The sequence below is a fragment of the Cherax quadricarinatus genome, chromosome 53 (genome assembly GCF_038502225.1).
Source record: "Cherax quadricarinatus isolate ZL_2023a chromosome 53, ASM3850222v1, whole genome shotgun sequence".
NCBI classification, from domain to species: domain Eukaryota; kingdom Metazoa; phylum Arthropoda; class Malacostraca; order Decapoda; family Parastacidae; genus Cherax; species Cherax quadricarinatus.
The window spans coordinates 11,100,245-11,118,571 of NC_091344.1; the positions used below are offsets into that span (position 1 = coordinate 11,100,245).

The 18,327-nt window shown below is 42.6% G+C and overlaps 1 protein-coding gene across 1 annotated transcript in view; it reads left to right on the top strand.

The window, feature by feature from the left end:
• Nucleotides 1-18,327, top strand: part of Lcch3 (Ligand-gated chloride channel homolog 3) — a 157,874-nt gene that overhangs the window by 56,022 nt on the left and 83,525 nt on the right. The gene's annotated exons all lie outside the window — the stretch shown is intronic.

Consider the following 18,327-nt stretch of genomic DNA (forward strand, 5'->3'; position numbering starts at 1 on the left):
GAAGATATTTTCCGTTTTCCGTTAATGACTGGAAGATATTTTCCGTTTTCCGTTAATGACTGGATGATATTTTCCGTTTTCCGTTAATGACTGGAAGATATTTTCCGTTTTCCGTTAATGACTGGAAGATATTTTCCGTTTCCCGTTAATGACTGGAAGATATTTTCCGTTTTCCGTTAATGACTGGAAGATATTTTCCGTTTTCCGTTAATGACTGGAAGATATTTTGTTTTCCGTTAGTGGATGATATTTTATTTTCAATAACTAACTGGACTATATTCTTTTTATTTTGGTACAGGAACAAGGAACAATATTTTTTTGTTGTTCTTGGACAATGAACAATACTTTTTTGTTGTCAATTTACAATGAACAATATTCTTTTTGTTCATGGACAATGAACAGTATTTTCTTGTTGTCCATGGGCAATGGACAGTATTTTCTTGTTGTCCATGGACAGTGGACAGTATTTTTTTGTTGCCAGAAAGTAATCATTTTGTCAAATAAATTCGAGATCAATCGTAATATTTTTTTATATTATTCACTGCTGTTGATTATTCACTTTCAAAACAGCTTGTTTATGATCTCTCTCTCTCTCTCTCTCTCTCTCTCTCTCTATATATATATATATATATATATATATATATATATATATATATATATATATATATATATATATATATATATATATACAAGGAATTCTAAGAGCAGGCGAAATATACACGAACACTGATCTCTGGCCGAAGGAGACTCGAACCTACGAACCTTGGAACAAGGTAAGCAGTGCTTTACCATTCTCACCACACTGGACAATACCTTGGCGTCCAGCTTTCAGGGAGAAGGTTTACAGCTTTTCATCTCATCCCCTGCATACATCGACCAACTAGAGATTTTAACAATGCAAGGAATTCACAAGAGCACGCGAAATATACACAAACACTGTGGTGAGAATGGTAAAGCACTGCGTACCTTGTTCCAAGGTTCGAGTCTCCTTCGGTCAAGAGCCCTTCAGCTGCATCTAGTAAGCAATCCTTGGCATCAAGAGCCCTTCACTGGTCTCTAATAACACAATCCTTGGCATCAAATGCCCTTCACCGGTCTCTAATAACAATCTTTGGCATCAAGAGCCCTTCGTCGGTCTCTAATAACAATCCTTCACATCAAGAGCCCTTCACGGTCTCTAATAACACAATCCTTGGCATCAAGAGCCCTTCATCGGTTTCTAGTAACAATCCTTGGCATCAAGAGCCCTTCACCTGTCTCTAGTAACAATCTTTATCATCAAGAGCCCTTCACCTGTCTCTGGTAACAATCATTGACATCAAGAGCCCTTCACTGGTCTCTAATAACACAATCCTTGACATCAAGAGCCCTTCACCGGTCTCTAATAACAATCCTTGGCATCAAGAGTCCTTCATCGGTCTCTAATAACACAATCCTTGGCATCAAGAGCCCTTCATCGGTCTCTAGTAGCCCAATCCTTGACATCAAGAGTCCTTCACCGGTCTAATAACACAATCCTTGGCATCAAGAGTCCTTCATCGGTCTCTAATAACACAATCCTTGGCATCAAGAGCCCTTCATCGGTCTCTAGTAACACAATCCTTGGCATCAAGAGCTCCTGTCACCTGTCTCTGTAACAATCTCTGGCATCAGAGCTCACGGAAGTTCTAGCTCTCCTGAGGCCTCAGCTAACTCCTGAAAGGTTCAAGCAGCCTCATCAGCTCTTGTAAATGTTTGCACATCAGCTCTGAGTTCTAACAGCCTCACACTCTTGTAAAGATGTTGCAACACCTCAGCACTCTTGTAAAGTGTTTGCAACAGCCTCACAACTCTTGTAAAGATGTTTGCACAGCCTCATCAACTCTTGTAAAGTGTTTGCAAAGCCTCACAATCTTGTAAAGTGTTTGCAACAGCCTCAGCAACTCTTGTAAAGTGTTTAGCACAGCCTCACAACTCTTGTAAAGTGTTTGCAACAGCTCAGCAACTCTTGTAGTGTTTCAACAGCCTCAGCAACTCGCAGATGTTTTGCAACAGCCTCAGCAACTCTTGTAAAGTGTTTGCAACAGCCTCAGCAACTCTTAAAGTGTTTCACAGCCTCAGCAACTTGTAAAGATGTTTGCAACAGCCTCAGCAACTCTTGTAAGTGTTCAACAGCCTCAGCAACTTTGTAAAGTGTTTAGCAACAGCCTCAGCAACTCTTGTAAAGTGTTTGCAACAGCCTCAGCAACTCTTGTAAAGATGTTTGCAACAGCCTCAGCAACTCTTGTAAAGATGTTTGCAACAGCCTCAGCAACTCTGAAAAGTGTTTGCAACAGCCTCAGCAACTCTGTAAAGATGTTTCAACAGCCTCAGCAACTCTTGTAAAGATGTTTGCAACAGCCTCAGCAACTCTTGTAAAGATGTTTAACAGCCTCAGCAACCTTAAAGTGTTTCACAGCCTCAACTCTTGTAAAGATGTTTGCAACAGCCTCAACCAACTCTTGTAAAGATGTTTAAAGCCCACACTCTTGTAAAGATGTTTGCAACAGCCTCAGCAACTCTTGTAAAGATGTTTGCAACAGCCTCAGCAACTCTTGTAAAGATGTTTGCAACAGCCTCAGCAACTCTTGTAAAGATGTTTGCAACAGCCTCAGCAACTCTTGTAAAGTGTTTGCAACAGCCTCAGCAACTCTTGTAAAGTGTTTGCAACAGCCTCAGCAACTCTTGTAAAGTGTTTGCAACAGCCTCAGCAACTCTTGTAAAGATGTTTGCAACAGCCTCAGCAACTCTTGTAAAGATGTTTGCAACAGCCTCATCAACTCTTGTAAAGATGTTTGCAACAGCCTCAGCAACTCTTGTAAAGATGTTTACAACAGCCTCAGCAACTCTTGTAAAGATGTTTGCAACAGCCTCAGCAACTCTTGTAAAGATGTTTGCAACAGCCTCAGCAACTCTGATCAAACTGCTGAGACAACAGCTGACCTTTAAGTGTTGGTCAGCATGATCAGAACATTAAACGCTTAGGATCTTAATACTTCTTCCATTATCTTTATGCTTCTTGTAATATCTTTACGTTATCTTAATGTCTTTATGGTTTTTGTAGTATTTTTACGGTTCTTTCGATATCTTTATGGTTCTTTTAGTATCTTTAGGGTTCTTTTATTATCTTTTTTTGGTTCTTTTTGTATCTTTATGGTTCTTGTAATATCTTTAAGGAAGTTTTGGTATCATTATGGATCTTGAAATTTCTTAAAATGACAGCCATGCTATAAACCGTGGGGGTCTTATGCTATCAGCCTTTCTCGAGTACTTCAATGTAGAAGATTGAGACACTTATGCAGCATATGGGAATCTTTATTCAGGAAACGTTTCGCCACACAGTGGCTTCATCAGTCCAATACAAAGAGGAAGGCGTAAGGAGAGGAGGAGTATGAGGTAATCAGTCCCTCAGCCTGGAGTCGATGTGTTCAGTCCATCATTCTTGTAGAATGTACAGCATAGGGCCGTAGACGTGGCTTATATACTGTAGTGAGGTGAGGTGAAGCAGGCGCAGGCGGGGTCATAGTGGTACCATCCACTAGTCGAAGTAGGTCTTTGTCCAAAGGTTGAACAAGAGTTGAAGAATTCTTTGTAACAAGATCCCATGATGCTGCAGTGTCTGACAGTTGTGATGAATGGTTTGAAAACCGACAAGTTGAAGATTGAGACACTTATGCAGCATATGGGAATCTTTATTCAGAAACGTTTCGCACACAGTGGCTTCATCAGTCCAATACAAAGAGGAAGGCGTAAGGGAGGAGAAGTATGAGGTAATCAGTCCCTCAGCCTGGAGTCGATGTGTTCAGTCCATCATTCTTGTAGAATGTACAGCATAGGGCCGTAGACGTGGCTTATATACTGTAGTGAGGTGAGGTGAAGCAGGCGCAGGCGGGGTCATAGTGGTACCATCCACTAGTCGAAGTAGGTCTTTGTCCAAAGGTTGAACAAGAGTTGAAGAATTCTTTGTAACAAGATCCCATGATGCTGCAGTGTCTGACAGTTGTGATGAATGGTTTGAAAAACCGACAAGTTGAAGATTGAGACACTTATGCAGCATATGGAATCTTTATTCGAAACGTTTCGCCACACGTGGCTTCATCAGTCCCAAAACAAAGAGGAAGGCGTAAGGAGGAGGAGTATGAGGTAATCAGTCCCTCAGCCTGGAGTCGATGTGTTCAGTCCATCAATCTTGTAGAATGTAGCATAGGGCCGTAGACGTGGCTTATATACTGATGAAGCCACTGTGTGGCGAACGTTTCCTGAATAAAGATTCCCATATGCTGCATAAGTGCCCTTGTGTCTTCTACTTCCCCTTGTGTCTTCTACTTCCCCTTGTGTCTTCTACTTCCCCTTGTGTCTTCTACTTCCCCTTGTGTATTCTACTTCCCCTTGTGTCTTCCACTTCCCCTTGTGTCTTCTACTTCCCCTTGTGTCTTCCACTTCCCCTTGTGTCTTCTACTTCCCCTTGTGTCTTCTACTTCCCCTTGTGTCTTCTACTTCCCCTTGTGTCTTCCACTTTCCCCTTGTGTCTTCTACTTCCCCTTGTGTCTTCTACTTCCCCTTGTGTCTTCTACTTCCCCTTGTGTCTTCTACTTCCCCTTGTGTCTTCTACTTCCCCTTGTGTCTTCTACTTCCCCTTGTGTCTTCCACTTCCCCTTGTGTCTTCTACTTCCCCTTGTGACTTCTACTTCCCCTTGTGTCTTCTACTTCCCCTTGTGTCTTCCACTTCCCCTTGTGTCTTCTACTTCCCCTTGTGACTTCTACTTCCCCTTGTGTCTTCCACTTCCCCTTGTGTCTTCTACTTCCCCTTGTGTCTTCCACTTCCCCTTGTGTCTTCTACTTCCCCTTGTGTCTTCCACTTCCCCTTGTGTCTTCTACTTCCCCTTGTGTCTTCTACTTCCCCTTGTGTCTTCTACTTCCCCTTGTGTCTTCCACTTCCCCTTGTGTCTTCTACTTCCCCTTGTGTCTTCCACTTCCCCTTGTGTCTTCTACTTCCCCTTGTGTCTTCCACTTCCCCTTGTGTCTTCCACTTCCCCTTGTGTCTTCTACTTCCCCTTGTGTCTTCTACTTCCCCTTGTGTATTCTACTTCCCCTTGTGTCTTCTACTTCCCCTTGTGTCTTCTACTTCCCCTTGTGTCTTCTACTTCCCCTTGTGTCTTCCACTTTCCCTTGTGTCTTCTACTTCCCCTCGTGTCTTCCACTTCCCCTTGTGTCTTCTACTTCCCCTTGTGTCTTCTACTTCCCCTTGTGTCTTCTACTTCCCCTTGTGTCTTCTACTTCCCCTTGTGTCTTCTACTTCCCCTTGTGTCTTCTACTTCCCCTTGTGTCTTCTACTTCCCCTTGTGTCTTCCACTTCCCCTTGTGTCTTCTACTTCCCCTTGTGTCTTCTACTTCCCCTTGTGTCTTCCACTTCCCCTTGAATCTTCTACTTCCCCTTGTGTCTTCTACTTCCCCTTGTGTCTTCCACTTTCCCCTTGTGTCTTCTACTTCCCCTTGTGTCTTCCACTTTCCCCTTGTGTCTTCTACTTCCTCTTGTGTCTTCTACTTCCCCTTGTGTCTTCTACTTCCCCTTGTGTCTTCCACTTTCCCCATGTGTCTTCCACTTCCCCTTGTGTCTTCCACTTTCCCCTTGTGTCTTCTACTTCCCCTTGTGTCTTCTACTTCCCCTTGTGTCTTCTACTTCCCCTTGTGTCTTCTACTTCCCCTTGTGTCTTCCACTTTCCCTTTGTGTCTTCCACTTCCCCTTGTGTCTTCAACTTCCCCTTGTGTCTTCCACTTTGTGTCTTCCACTTCCCCTTGTGTCTTCCACTTTCCCCTTGTGTCTTCTACTTCCCCTTGTGTCTTCTACTTCCCCTTGTGTCTTCTACTTCCCCTTGTGTCTTCTACTTCCCCCTGTGTCTTCCACTTTCCCCTTGTGTCTTCCACTTCCCCTTGTGTCTTCCACTTTCCCCTTGTGTCTTCTACTTCCCCTTGTGTCTTCTACTTCCCCTTGTGTCTTCTACTTCCCCTTTTGTCTTCCACTTCCCCTTGTGTCTTCTACTTCCTCTTGTAACTTCTTCTTCCCCTTGTGTCTTCCACTTCCCCTTGTGTCTTCCACTTTCCCCTTGTGTCTTCTACTTCCCCTTGTGTCTTCTACTTCCCCTTGTGTCTTCTACTTCCCCTTGTGTCTTCCACTTCCCCTTGTGTCTTCTACTTCCCCTTGTGACTTCTACTTCCCCTTGTGTCTTCTACTTCCCCTTGTGTCTTCTACTTCCCCTTGTGTCTTCCACTTCCCCTTGTGTCTTCTACTTCCCCTTGTGTCTTCCACTTCCCCTTGTGTCTTCCACTTCCCCTTGTGTCTTCTACTTCCCCTTGTGTCTTCCACTTCCCCTTGTGTCTTCTACTTCCCCTTGTGACTTCTACTTCCCCTTGTGTCTTCTACTTCCCCTTGTGTCTTCCACTTCCCCTTGTGTCTTCTACTTCCCCTTGTGTCTTCTACTTCCCCTTGTGTCTTCTACTTCCCCTTGTGTCTTCCACTTTCCCTTGTGTCTTCTACTTCCCCTCGTGTCTTCCACTTCCCCTTGTGTCTTCTACTTCCCCTTGTGTCTTCCACTTTCCCTTGTGTCTTCTACTTCCCCTCGTGTCTTCCACTTCCCCTTGTGTCTTCTACTTCCTCTTGTAACTTCTACTTCCCCTTGTGTCTTCCACTTCCCCTTGTGTCTTCCACTTTCCCCTTGTGTCTTCTACTTCCCCTTGTGTCTTCTACTTCCCCTTGTGTCTTCTACTTCCCCTTGTGTCTTCTACTTCCCCTTGTGTCTTCTACTTCCCCTTGTGTCTTCTACTTCCCCTTGTGTCTTCCACTTCCCCTTGTGTCTTCTACTTCCCCTTGTGTCTTCTACTTCCCCTTGTGTCTTCTACTTCCCCTTGTGTCTTCTACTTCCCCTTGTGTCTTCTACTTCCCCTTGTGTCTTCCACTTTCCCCTTGTGTCTTCTACTTCCCCTTGTGTCTTCTACTTCCCCTTGTGTCTTCTACTTCCCCTTGTGTCTTCCACTTCCCCTTGTGTCTTCTACTTCCCCTTGTGTCTTCTACTTCCCCTTGTGTCTTCCACTTCCCCTTGTGTCTTCTACTTCCCCTTGTGTCTTCTACTTCCCCTTGTGTCTTCTACTTCCCCTTGTGTCTTCTACTTCCCCTTGTGTCTTCTACTTCCCCTTGTGTCTTCTACTTCCCCTTGTGTCTTCTACTTCCCCTTGTGTCTTCCACTTTCCCCTTGTGTCTTCCACTTCCCCTTGTGTCTTCCACTTTCCCCTTGTGTCTTCTACTTCCCCTTGTGTCTTCTACTTCCCCTTGTGTCTTCTACTTCCCCTTGTGTCTTCTACTTCCCCTTGTGTCTTCTACTTCCCCTTGTGTCTTCTACTTCCCCTTGTGTCTTCTACTTCCCCTTGTGTCTTCCACTTCCCCTTGTGTCTTCTACTTCACCTTGTGTCTTCCACTTCCCCTTGTGTCTTCTACTTCCCCTTGTGTCTTCTACTTCCCCTTGTGTCTTCTACTTCCCCTTGTGTCTTCCACTTTCCGCTTGTGTCTTCTACTTCCCCTTGTGTCTTCTACTTCCCCTTGTGTCTTCTACTTCCCCTTGTGTCTTCTACTTCCCCTTGTGTCTTCTACTTCCCCTTGTGTCTTCTACTTCCCCTTGTGTCTTCCACTTCCCCTTGTGTCTTCTACTTCCCCTTGTGACTTCTACTTCCCCTTGTGTCTTCTACTTCCCCTTGTGTCTTCCACTTCCCCTTGTGTCTTCTACTTCTCCTTGTGACTTCTACTTCCCCTTGTGTCTTCTACTTCCCCTTGTGTCTTCTACTTCCCCTTGTGTCTTCTACTTCCCCTTGTGTCTTCCACTTCCCCTTTTGTCTTCTATTTCCCCGTGTGTCTTCTACTTCCCCTTGTGTCTTCCACTTTCCCTTTTGTCTTCTACTTCCCCTCGTGTCTTCCACTTCCCCTTGTGTCTTCTACTTCCCCTTGTGTCTTCTACTTCCCCTTGTGTCTTCTACTTCCCCTTGTGTCTTCTACTTCCCCTTGTGTCTTCTACTTCCCCTTGTGTCTTCCACTTCCCCTTGTGTCTTCTACTTCCCCTTGTGTCTTCCACTTCCCCTTGTGTCTTCTACTTCCCCTTGTGTCTTCTACTTCCCCTTGTGTCTTCTACTTCCCCTTGTGTCTTCCACTTTCCCCTTGTGTCTTCTACTTCCCCTTGTGTCTTCTACTTCCCCTTGTGTCTTCTACTTCCCCTTGTGTCTTCCACTTCCCCTTGTGTCTTCTACTTCCCCTTGTGTCTTCTACTTCCCCTTGTGTCTTCCACTTCCCCTTGTGTCTTCTACTTCCCCTTGTGTCTTCTACTTCCCCTTGTGTCTTCTACTTCCCCTTGTGTCTTCTACTTCCCCTTGTGTCTTCTACTTCCCCTTGTGTCTTCTACTTCCCCTTGTGTCTTCTACTTCCCCTTGTGTCTTCCACTTTCCCCTTGTGTCTTCCACTTCCCCTTGTGTCTTCCACTTTCCCCTTGTGTCTTCTACTTCCCCTTGTGTCTTCTACTTCCCCTTGTGTCTTCTACTTCCCCTTGTGTCTTCTACTTCCCCTTGTGTCTTCTACTTCCCCTTGTGTCTTCTACTTCCCCTTGTGTATTCTACTTCCCCTTGTGTCTTCCACTTCCCCTTGTGTCTTCTACTTCCCCTTGTGTCTTCCACTTCCCCTTGTGTCTTCCACTTCCCCTTGTGTCTTCTACTTCCCCTTGTGTCTTCTACTTCCCCTTGTGTCTTCTACTTCCCCTTGTGTCTTCCACTTTCCCCTTGTGTCTTCTACTTCCCCTTGTGTCTTCTACTTCCCCTTGTGTCTTCTACTTCCCCTTGTGTCTTCTACTTCCCCTTGTGTCTTCTACTTCCCCTTGTGTCTTCTACTTCCCCTTGTGTCTTCCACTTCCCCTTGTGTCTTCTACTTCCCCTTGTGACTTCTACTTCCCCTTGTGTCTTCTACTTCCCCTTGTGTCTTCCACTTCCCCTTGTGTCTTCTACTTCCCCTTGTGACTTCTACTTCCCCTTGTGTCTTCTACTTCCCCTTGTGTCTTCTACTTCCCCTTGTGTCTTCTACTTCCCCTTGTGTCTTCCACTTCCCCTTTTGTCTTCTATTTCCCCGTGTGTCTTCTACTTCCCCTTGTGTCTTCCACTTCCCCTTGTGTCTTCTACTTCCCCTTGTGACTTCTACTTCCCCTTGTGTCTTCTACTTCCCCTTGTGTCTTCTACTTCCCCTTGTGTCTTCTACTTCCCCTTGTGTCTTCCACTTTCCCCTTGTGTCTTCTACTTCCCCTTGTGTCTTCTACTTCCCGTTGTGTCTTCTACTTTCCTCTTGTGTCTTCTACTTCCCCTTGTGTCTTCTACTTCCTCTTGTGTCTTCTACTTCCCCTTGTGTCTTCTACTTCCTCTTGTGTCTTCTACTTCCCATTGTGTCTTCTACTTCCCCTTGTGTCTTCCACTCTCCCCTTGTGTCTTCCACTTTCCCCTTGTGTCTTCTACTTCCCCTTGTGTCTTCTACTTCCCCTTGTGTCTTCTACTTCCCCTTGTGTCTTCCACTTCCCCTTGTGTCTTCTACTTCCCCTTGTGTCTTCTACTTCCCCTTGTGTCTTCTACTTCCCCTTGTGTCTTCCACTTTCCCCTTGTGTCTTCCACTTTCCCCTTGTGTCTTCTACTTCCCCTTGTGTCTTCTATTTCCCCTTGTGTCTTCTACTTCCCCTTGTGTCTTCCACTTCCCCTTTTGTCTTCTATTTCCCCGTGTGTCTTCTACTTCCCCTTGTGTCTTCCACTTCCCCTTGTGTCTTCTACTTCCCCTTGTGACTTCTACTTCCCCTTGTGTCTTCTACTTCCCCTTGTGTCTTCTACTTCCCCTTGTGTCTTCTACTTCCCCTTGTGTCTTCCACTTTCCCCTTGTGTCTTCTACTTCCCCTTGTGTCTTCTACTTCCCCTTGTGTCTTCTACTTTCCTCTTGTGTCTTCTACTTCCCCTTGTGTCTTCTACTTCCTCTTGTGTCTTCTACTTCCCCTTGTGTCTTCTACTTCCCCTTGTGTCTTCTACTTCCCCTTGTGTCTTCCACTTCCCCTTGTGTCTTCTACTTCCCCTTGTGTCTTCTACTTCCCCTTGTGTCTTCTACTTCCCCTTGTGTCTTCCACTTTCCCCTTGTGTCTTCCACTTTCCCCTTGTGTCTTCTACTTCCCCTTGTGTCTTCTATTTCCCCTTGTGTCTTCTACTTCCCCTTGTGTCTTCTACTTCCCCTTGTCTCTCCTACTTCCCTTTGTGTATCATACTTCCCCCTGTCTTTTCTACTCTCCCTTATCTCCTATTACTCCTTCTATCTTTTTCTCCATTAATTTGGTATCATTTAACTGGGAAAAGGGCTGCCTTAGTGTTGGCAAGAGCTCTTATTCCAAGGAATCGGAGCTATCTTAAGCTTCCTCGGACCCAAATGAATTTCTCCCAATTCCCAAGAGCATTATGTGTTAAGTATAGATTTTTGTTCACGACGTAATATTCACAATAATGTATATTTTCACCAAAACTGTCTAGAGGGAACTTTAGACAACGTTTCGGTCACTGTTGGACCATAATATGACAGAGATCACAGTGGATGGTAACAAATACACATGTGCAGAGAGATGTTTCGCCCGAAGGCTTCGTCAGAGATCGCATTTTTCTTCAGTAAAGGTTATAAAGACAATAAGCTTTAATAATTAAGCTTTATCTAACTCTCTTGAAAAAGCCCACTGTGTGGGCGAAACGTTGTCAATAAAGAATCGCATTAAACTGCATATGTGTTTATGTTTCCAGTGTCGGTATTTTATACCATTTATTTTCAAGCTTTAATAACCTTTTTAGTCATGTACAAGTTGATTTTTCTACCACTAGTATTACTACTACTACTACCACTAGCATTACTACCACTATCACTAGTATTACTACTACTACCCCTCACTCTAAACCTATGTATACCCTCTGTGTCCATTTATTGTTTATAACGGCTTGACAAAGCTCCTGGAGAGCGAAACGTTGCCACAATAAAATGTCACATTACTGGCACTTGTGTCCTGTTTACCTACCAAAGGAGAGAAGGTTTCACCTCTGGTGAGGACAGGGCCGGCTGCCTTACATTTGCAAATTGAACACCAGTTGTAAAAGCTCTTTTGAACACTCAGTCGGTATTGTCTTGCAAGTGTAAATGCGTCACCACTAGTTCTCTCCTCAGAACTTCTTACACAAACTCGCCTCTCTTATTTTGTCACACTCGAGCCTCAACTCCCACCTACAGTGCGAGTTGAAGCTTGTGGGAGTGCATAGAGTTCCGCGTGTTGGTATTGTCTTCATCTGGAGAGAAATGAGTTTCTCTTTTAGTCAGTAGACCGAGACTTTCCACTGGCTTACCGGCCACCCCGTAAAGCCACGAAATATCACAGCATATGATGTGACGCTAGACCATCCACATAAAATAACAAAGATATACAAAATAGAAGACTCCCAGAATTAGGTATCGAGAAGCCACAAAAGATTGCATAAAGCTATGAGCAGTCAGCATTCCATCCGACTGTGCCTTATCAGGTATGAGGGAGAGACCACGAACCATATCACAGTGGAGCCTCGCTCAGGCTACCCTGGGCGGGAGGCTTGCAGAGAGATGCTGGCCGTCTCATCTCAGTCCTCATCTCCTTGGTACTAAGGATGCTTATACCCCACGATTAAAACAATATCCACTGATTATAATTATAACCAAAATTTTAAAAGGGGTGGACCAGTTAGCAAGTGAAAGGCCTCGGTCAAATGACCAAAAGTTCCAGTGGCGGGTCAGGAAACTCTTGAACTGTTTCCTGACAAAACTTACCTAGCCTAACCCTCGATTACTTTCTGTTGGTCAACTTCCGTCAAGTGTAACTTTTTCCTATTCTTTCATATTATTTTCCTCCCCTTCTGATGCTTCTTTTTTCCCTCTTCGTAACTTTTTTCATCATCTTCAGCTTGTTAGTCTTCTTTTTCGACTTATTCATCCTTTTCAACCTCTTGTTCTTCGTTCTCGTTAACCTTTAACCCTCTTCACTATTTTTTAATCATCTTCATCTTATTCATCTTCTTTTCCTCATCCACTTCTTCACCATCTACATATTCATCATTGTCTTCTTTTTCATCACAATCTCTTAGTCTCCTTCATCATCCTCTCTTTTCCTCCTCTCCTGCCTTTCATAAAGACATTAAAATCTTTTATTGCAAATTTTAATATAGGCTCGTCCTGATGCCTTCCTTAAGAATGTTTTTATTCTTGTACTTTTAGCTACTCTTCTCTCTCTCTCTCTCTCTCTCTCTCTCTCTCTCTCTCTCTCTCTCTCTCTCTCTCTCTCAACTCGCATCAAGAGCTCACTCTTAGAGCACACCTTGCTCAGCTCACGTAGAGAGCTCCCTCTCCGGGGCTGAGCTTCCAGGAGTCCAAGGTCTTCCTTGTGTTGATTCAAGATCTCATATCAGCTTGGATTACATCCCTCTTCTCTCTTCTCTCTTTACTTCCGTTGCTACTCCGTATAAATTGCCCCTTTATTTCTGCTTCAAACTTTCCTTCGCCTTATTATCTTTTGCAAATAAAGGAAGGAATAACTTGGGCGTGCATAGCGTAAAGCCGAAATGTGCGAGCATTTAGCCAACGTGCAGAAAATTGTTTTGAAGAAACGTTTCGCTCATAACTTGCTAAAGCTGTCCAGAGGAGAAAAGTTGTTCCCAGTAAATGCTTGTTCTAGATATTTTACTTTACGCCAAATGGGCCTAGTGGCCCATGCTAGGCAGGTCCAAGTCACACCCAACCTCACTCACTCATGTGCTTCCTATATTTACTTAAACAAATCATGTCAATCTTTTCTATACCCAGCACTATTCGTCCTCTTCTCCTGGCGTCCTTCTTTCTTTCTTATCTAACTCCACTTTGCCTCAGCATCCTCTTCACATCCTTGAGACGCCTTGCGCTTCCTCTCATAGTCTTCACATTTGTTGTAATTGATTACTTCTGCGAGCCGCAGAGCAGCGCTGGATATTGCGCCTCCTTTATAGTGATACAGCCACTGGTGATACAGCCGCTGGTGATACAGCCGCTGGTGATACAGCCGCTGGTGATACAGCCGCTGGTGATACAGCCACTGGTGATACAGCCACTGGTGATACAGCCGCTGGTGATACAGCCGCTGATGATACAGCCGCTGGTGATACAGCCGCTGGTGATACAGCCACTGGTGATACAGCCGCTGGTGATACAACCGCTGGTGATACAGCCACTGGTGATACAGCCGCTGGTGATACAGCCGCTGGTGATACAGCCACTGGTGATACAGCCACTGGTGATACAGCCGCTGGTGATACAGCCGCTGGTGATACAGCCGCTGGTGATACAGCCGCTGGTGATACAGCCGCTGGTGATACAGCCGCTGGTGATACAGCCACTGGTGATACAGCCGCTGGTGATACAGCCGCTGGTGATACAGCCGCTGGTGATACAGCCACTGGTGATACAGCCACTGGTGATACAGCCGCTGGTGATACAGCCGCTGGTGATACAGCCGCTGGTGATACAGCCGCTGGTGATACAGCCGCTGGTGATACAGCCGCTGGTGATACAGCCGCTGGTGATACAGCCGCTGGTGATACAGCCGCTGGTGATACAGCCGCTGGTGATACAACCGCTGGTGTTACAGCCGCTGGTGATACAGCCGCTGGCGACAGCCGCTGGTGATACAACCTTGACGACACAGTCTCTGATGATACAGGTGTTGATATTGTCAGATGATACAGTTGTTGATGGTATAGTCTGTTGATTCAGTGTCTGATGATACAGTTTCTGATGATACAGTGTCCGATGATGCAGTTGTTGATGGTACAGTCTCTGATGATAAAGTATCTGATCATACAGTTGTTGATAATACAGTCTGATGATACACTCTGATCATACAGTTGCTGATGATACAGTCTGATGATACAGTTGTTGATGACAAAGTCTGATAATAGAGTTGTTGATGATATAGTCTGATAATACAGTTGTTGGCGATACACTCTGATGATACAGTCTGATGATACACTCTGATGATACAGTCTGATGATACAGTCTGATGATACACTCTGATGATACAGTCTGATGATACAGTCTGATGATACAGTCTGATGATACACTCTGATGATACAGTCTGATAATACACACTGATTATACAATTTCGATAATCAAGTCTGATAATACAATCTCCGTCGTTATTGCTCTTGTATCGATCAACCTTTTCTTGACTAATAGTTGTGACTTTTTCCATCCAGTTGATCTGTTGACGTGTGTGTGTGTGTGTGTGTGTGTGTGTGTGTGTGTGTGTGTGTGTGTGTGTGTGTGTGTGTGTGTGTGTGTGTGTGTGTCATTCACTCCCAGAATTTCTTCTTCAGTTAAGCTGGAATCAAATGCAATTTTCATAAAACTAGACACAACGATACTTTCAGATAACATTTTTTTCTTTCATCACAAGTTACGTGAGTTGATCCATTGATCTGCTCTGACCTAGATTTTTACACGTCTTGGTGACCTTTCATCTATAAACTTCAATTCACTTGTATGTTTATCAAGACTTTACCGTATTGTAACCCCTCGCTAACTCCTAAACAAAAACATCTGAATTAGCGTATAATGAATAACCTCTCGCACTTATTGGACGGATTACTGAAATTCTAATATACGTTACACTGAACGACTCACGTGAATATAATAATAATAATAATAATAATAATAATAATAATAATAATAATAATAATAATAATAATAATAATAATAATAATAATAATAAATAATCTCAGGAAAATTTGTCCAGCAGAGAATTTAGTTTTTATTTTTATTCTGAATAAATATATGTTTCTGAAGTACGGAAATAAATTCGGGTTGGCGATAAAGTTTGTCTTGTACTGGCAAATGTTTGACTGACCTGGAGAAATGTTTGTTTTGCTTGGTTCATTGTTTACCTGGCTTTTATATAATTTTTTTTGTTTGCTGCGTGAAAACGCTTGTGTGACCCTGAATATATCCCTGGTATATTTGCTTATATTACAGCCGAGTCTCTCTCTCTCTCACTCTCTCTGTCTCTGTCTGTCTGTCTGTCTGTCTCTCTCTCTCTCTCTCTCTCTCTCTCTCTCTCTCTCTCTCTCTCTCTCTCTCTCTCTCTCTCTCTCTCTCTCTCTCTCATTTTCTCTCTCTCTTTCTGTCTCTCTCTTGCTTATTGTTGATAAGTATAAAAACCGAACCATTTGGATAAAGGTCTAACAAGAGCGAAACGTCGCCTATTATAATTTTAAGGGACTGATTAACTCATCTTCTGTTTTCAGTTAATAAGTTCTGGAATAAATTATGAAGCTACTAAATGTCGAAACGTCTTTATAATGATGAGACCCAGAGTAGAACACTGTAGTGAAGGAACAATGCAGGAGGCCTGCTTTCATATCTATATATATATATATATATATATATATATATATATATATATATATATATATATATATATATATATATATATATATATATATATATCTATATATATATATATATATATATATATATATATATATATATATATATATATATATATATATATTATATATATATATATATATATATATATATATATATATATATATATATATATTTTTTTTTTTTTTTTCAACAAGTCGGCCGTCTCCCACCGAGGCAGGGTGACCCAAAAAAGAAAGAAAATCCCCAAAAAGAAAATACTTTCATCATCATTCAACACTTTCACCACACTCGCACATTATCACTGTTTTTGCAGAGGTGCTCAGAATACAACAGTCTAGAAGCATAAACATATAAAGATACACAACATATCCCTCCAAACTGCCAATATCCCAAACCCCTCCTTTAAAGTGCAGGCATTGTACTTCCCATTTCCAGGACTCAAGTCCGACTATATGAAAATAACCGGTTTCCCTGAATCCCTTCACTAAATATTACCCTGCTCACACTCCAACAGATCGTCAGGTCCCAAGTACCATTCGTCTCCATTCACTCCTATCTAACACGCTCACGCACGCTTGCTGGAAGTCCAAGCCCCTTACCCACAAAACCTCCTTTACCCCCTCTCTCCAACCCTTTCGAGGACGACCCCTACCCCGCCTTCCTTCCCCTATAGATTTATATGCTTTCCATGTCATTCTACTGTGATCCATTCTCTCTAAATGACCAAACCACCTCAACAACCCCTCTTCTGCCCTCTGACTAATACTTTTATTAACTCCACACCTTCTCCTAATTTCCACACTCCGAATTTTCTGCATAATATTTACACCACACATTGCCCTTAAACAGGACATCTCCACTGCCTCCAACCGTCTCCTCGCTGCTGCATTTACCACCCAAGCTTCACACCCATATAAGAGTGTTGGTACTACTATACTTTCATACATTCCCTTCTTTGCCTCCATAGATAACGTTTTTTGACTCCACATATACCTCAACGCACCACTCACCTTTTTTCCCTCATCAATTCTATGATTAACCTCATCCTTCATAAATCCATCCGCCGACACGTCAACTCCCAAGTATCTGAAAACATTCACTTCTTCCATACTCCTCCTCCCCAATTTGATATCCAATTTTTCTTTATCTAAATCATTTGACACCCTCATCACCTTACTCTTTTCTATGTTCACTTTCAACTTTCTACCTTTACACACATTCCCAAACTCATCCACTAACCTTTGCAATTTTTCTTTAGAATCTCCCATAAGCACAGTATCATCAGCAAAAAGTAACTGTGTCAATTCCCATTTTGAATTTGATTCCCCATAATTTAATCCCACCCCTCTCCCAAACACCCTAGCATTTACTTCCTTTACAACCCCATCTATAAATATATTAAACAACCATGGATATATATATATATATATATATATATATATATATATATATGTATATATATATATATATATATATATATATATATATATATATATATATATATATATATATATATGTATATATATATATATATATATATATATATATATATATATATATATATATATATATATATATATATATATATATATATATATATATATATATATATATATATATATATATATATATATATATATATATATATATATATATATATAAGCTTTCTCTGCGTCAAAGCACTTACAATTTCCAAACAGTTTAACTGCCTACCCAAAAGATCACATCAGGTCTCACGTAGTTCCTCGTCATGCGTATTGGATCAAGCCGCTTCTACAGTTTTCAACACAAATCCTGTTCCCTCATCTCGAATCAATAGTTATATCTCCCTTTCTCGTAAATGAAAGTCAATCTATTTCCCAGGACATCCTTGGTTCTGGAGACTAATTCACCCGCCTTCCACTCTCATATCCCCTCGTCTCTCTTTCGATTACGGGTGGCCCGGAGGGGTGCCCCTCACAGCTAATAAAGTCTTGGGGAACGGCCCATCCAATTACACTGCCATAGCTTGGAGAAGATACCATCCCTCATGGCACATCACAGTATACAGATTAAGCAAAGTATATGGGGATATCAGTGCTTTTACAAGTTCATCGTAGCTGAAGTAATCTTTGTGTTGTTCAACCCGTTCCCTAATGCAAACAACGTCCTGACTTCGTTCTTTGGAACTCAAATATTGACCAGTTTGCACCACATCCCCTCCTATAAGGGACTCCGACATGTTCTGCGCTGTCAGACGGTGAAAGTGCCCACTTTCCTTGGGAATAATAGTGCAGTACTGCGTAGATAAGATACATCACAGTGCAAATAAGCTCCAGTTTTGCGTAGATAAGATTCAGCTTTGCGTAGATAAGATTCAGCTTTGCGTAGATAAGATTCAGTTTTGCGTAGATAAGATTCAGTTTTGCGTAGATAAGATTCAGTTTTGCGTAGATAAGATTCAGCTTTGCGTAGATAAGATTCAGTTTTGCGTAGATAAGATTCAGTTTTGCGTAGATAACATTCAGTTTTGCGTAGATAACATTCAGTTTTGCGTAGATAAGATTCAGTTTTGCGTAGATAAGATTCAGCTTTGCGTAGATAACATTCAGCTTTGCGTAGATAAGATTCAGCTTTGCGTAGATAAGATTCAGCTTTGCGTAGATAACATTCAGTTTTGCGTAGATAACATTCAGCTTTGCGTAGATAACATTCAGCTTTGCGTAGATAAGATTCAGCTTTGCGTAGATAACATTCAGCTTTGCGTAGATAAGATTCAGCTTTGCGTAGATAAGATTCAGCTT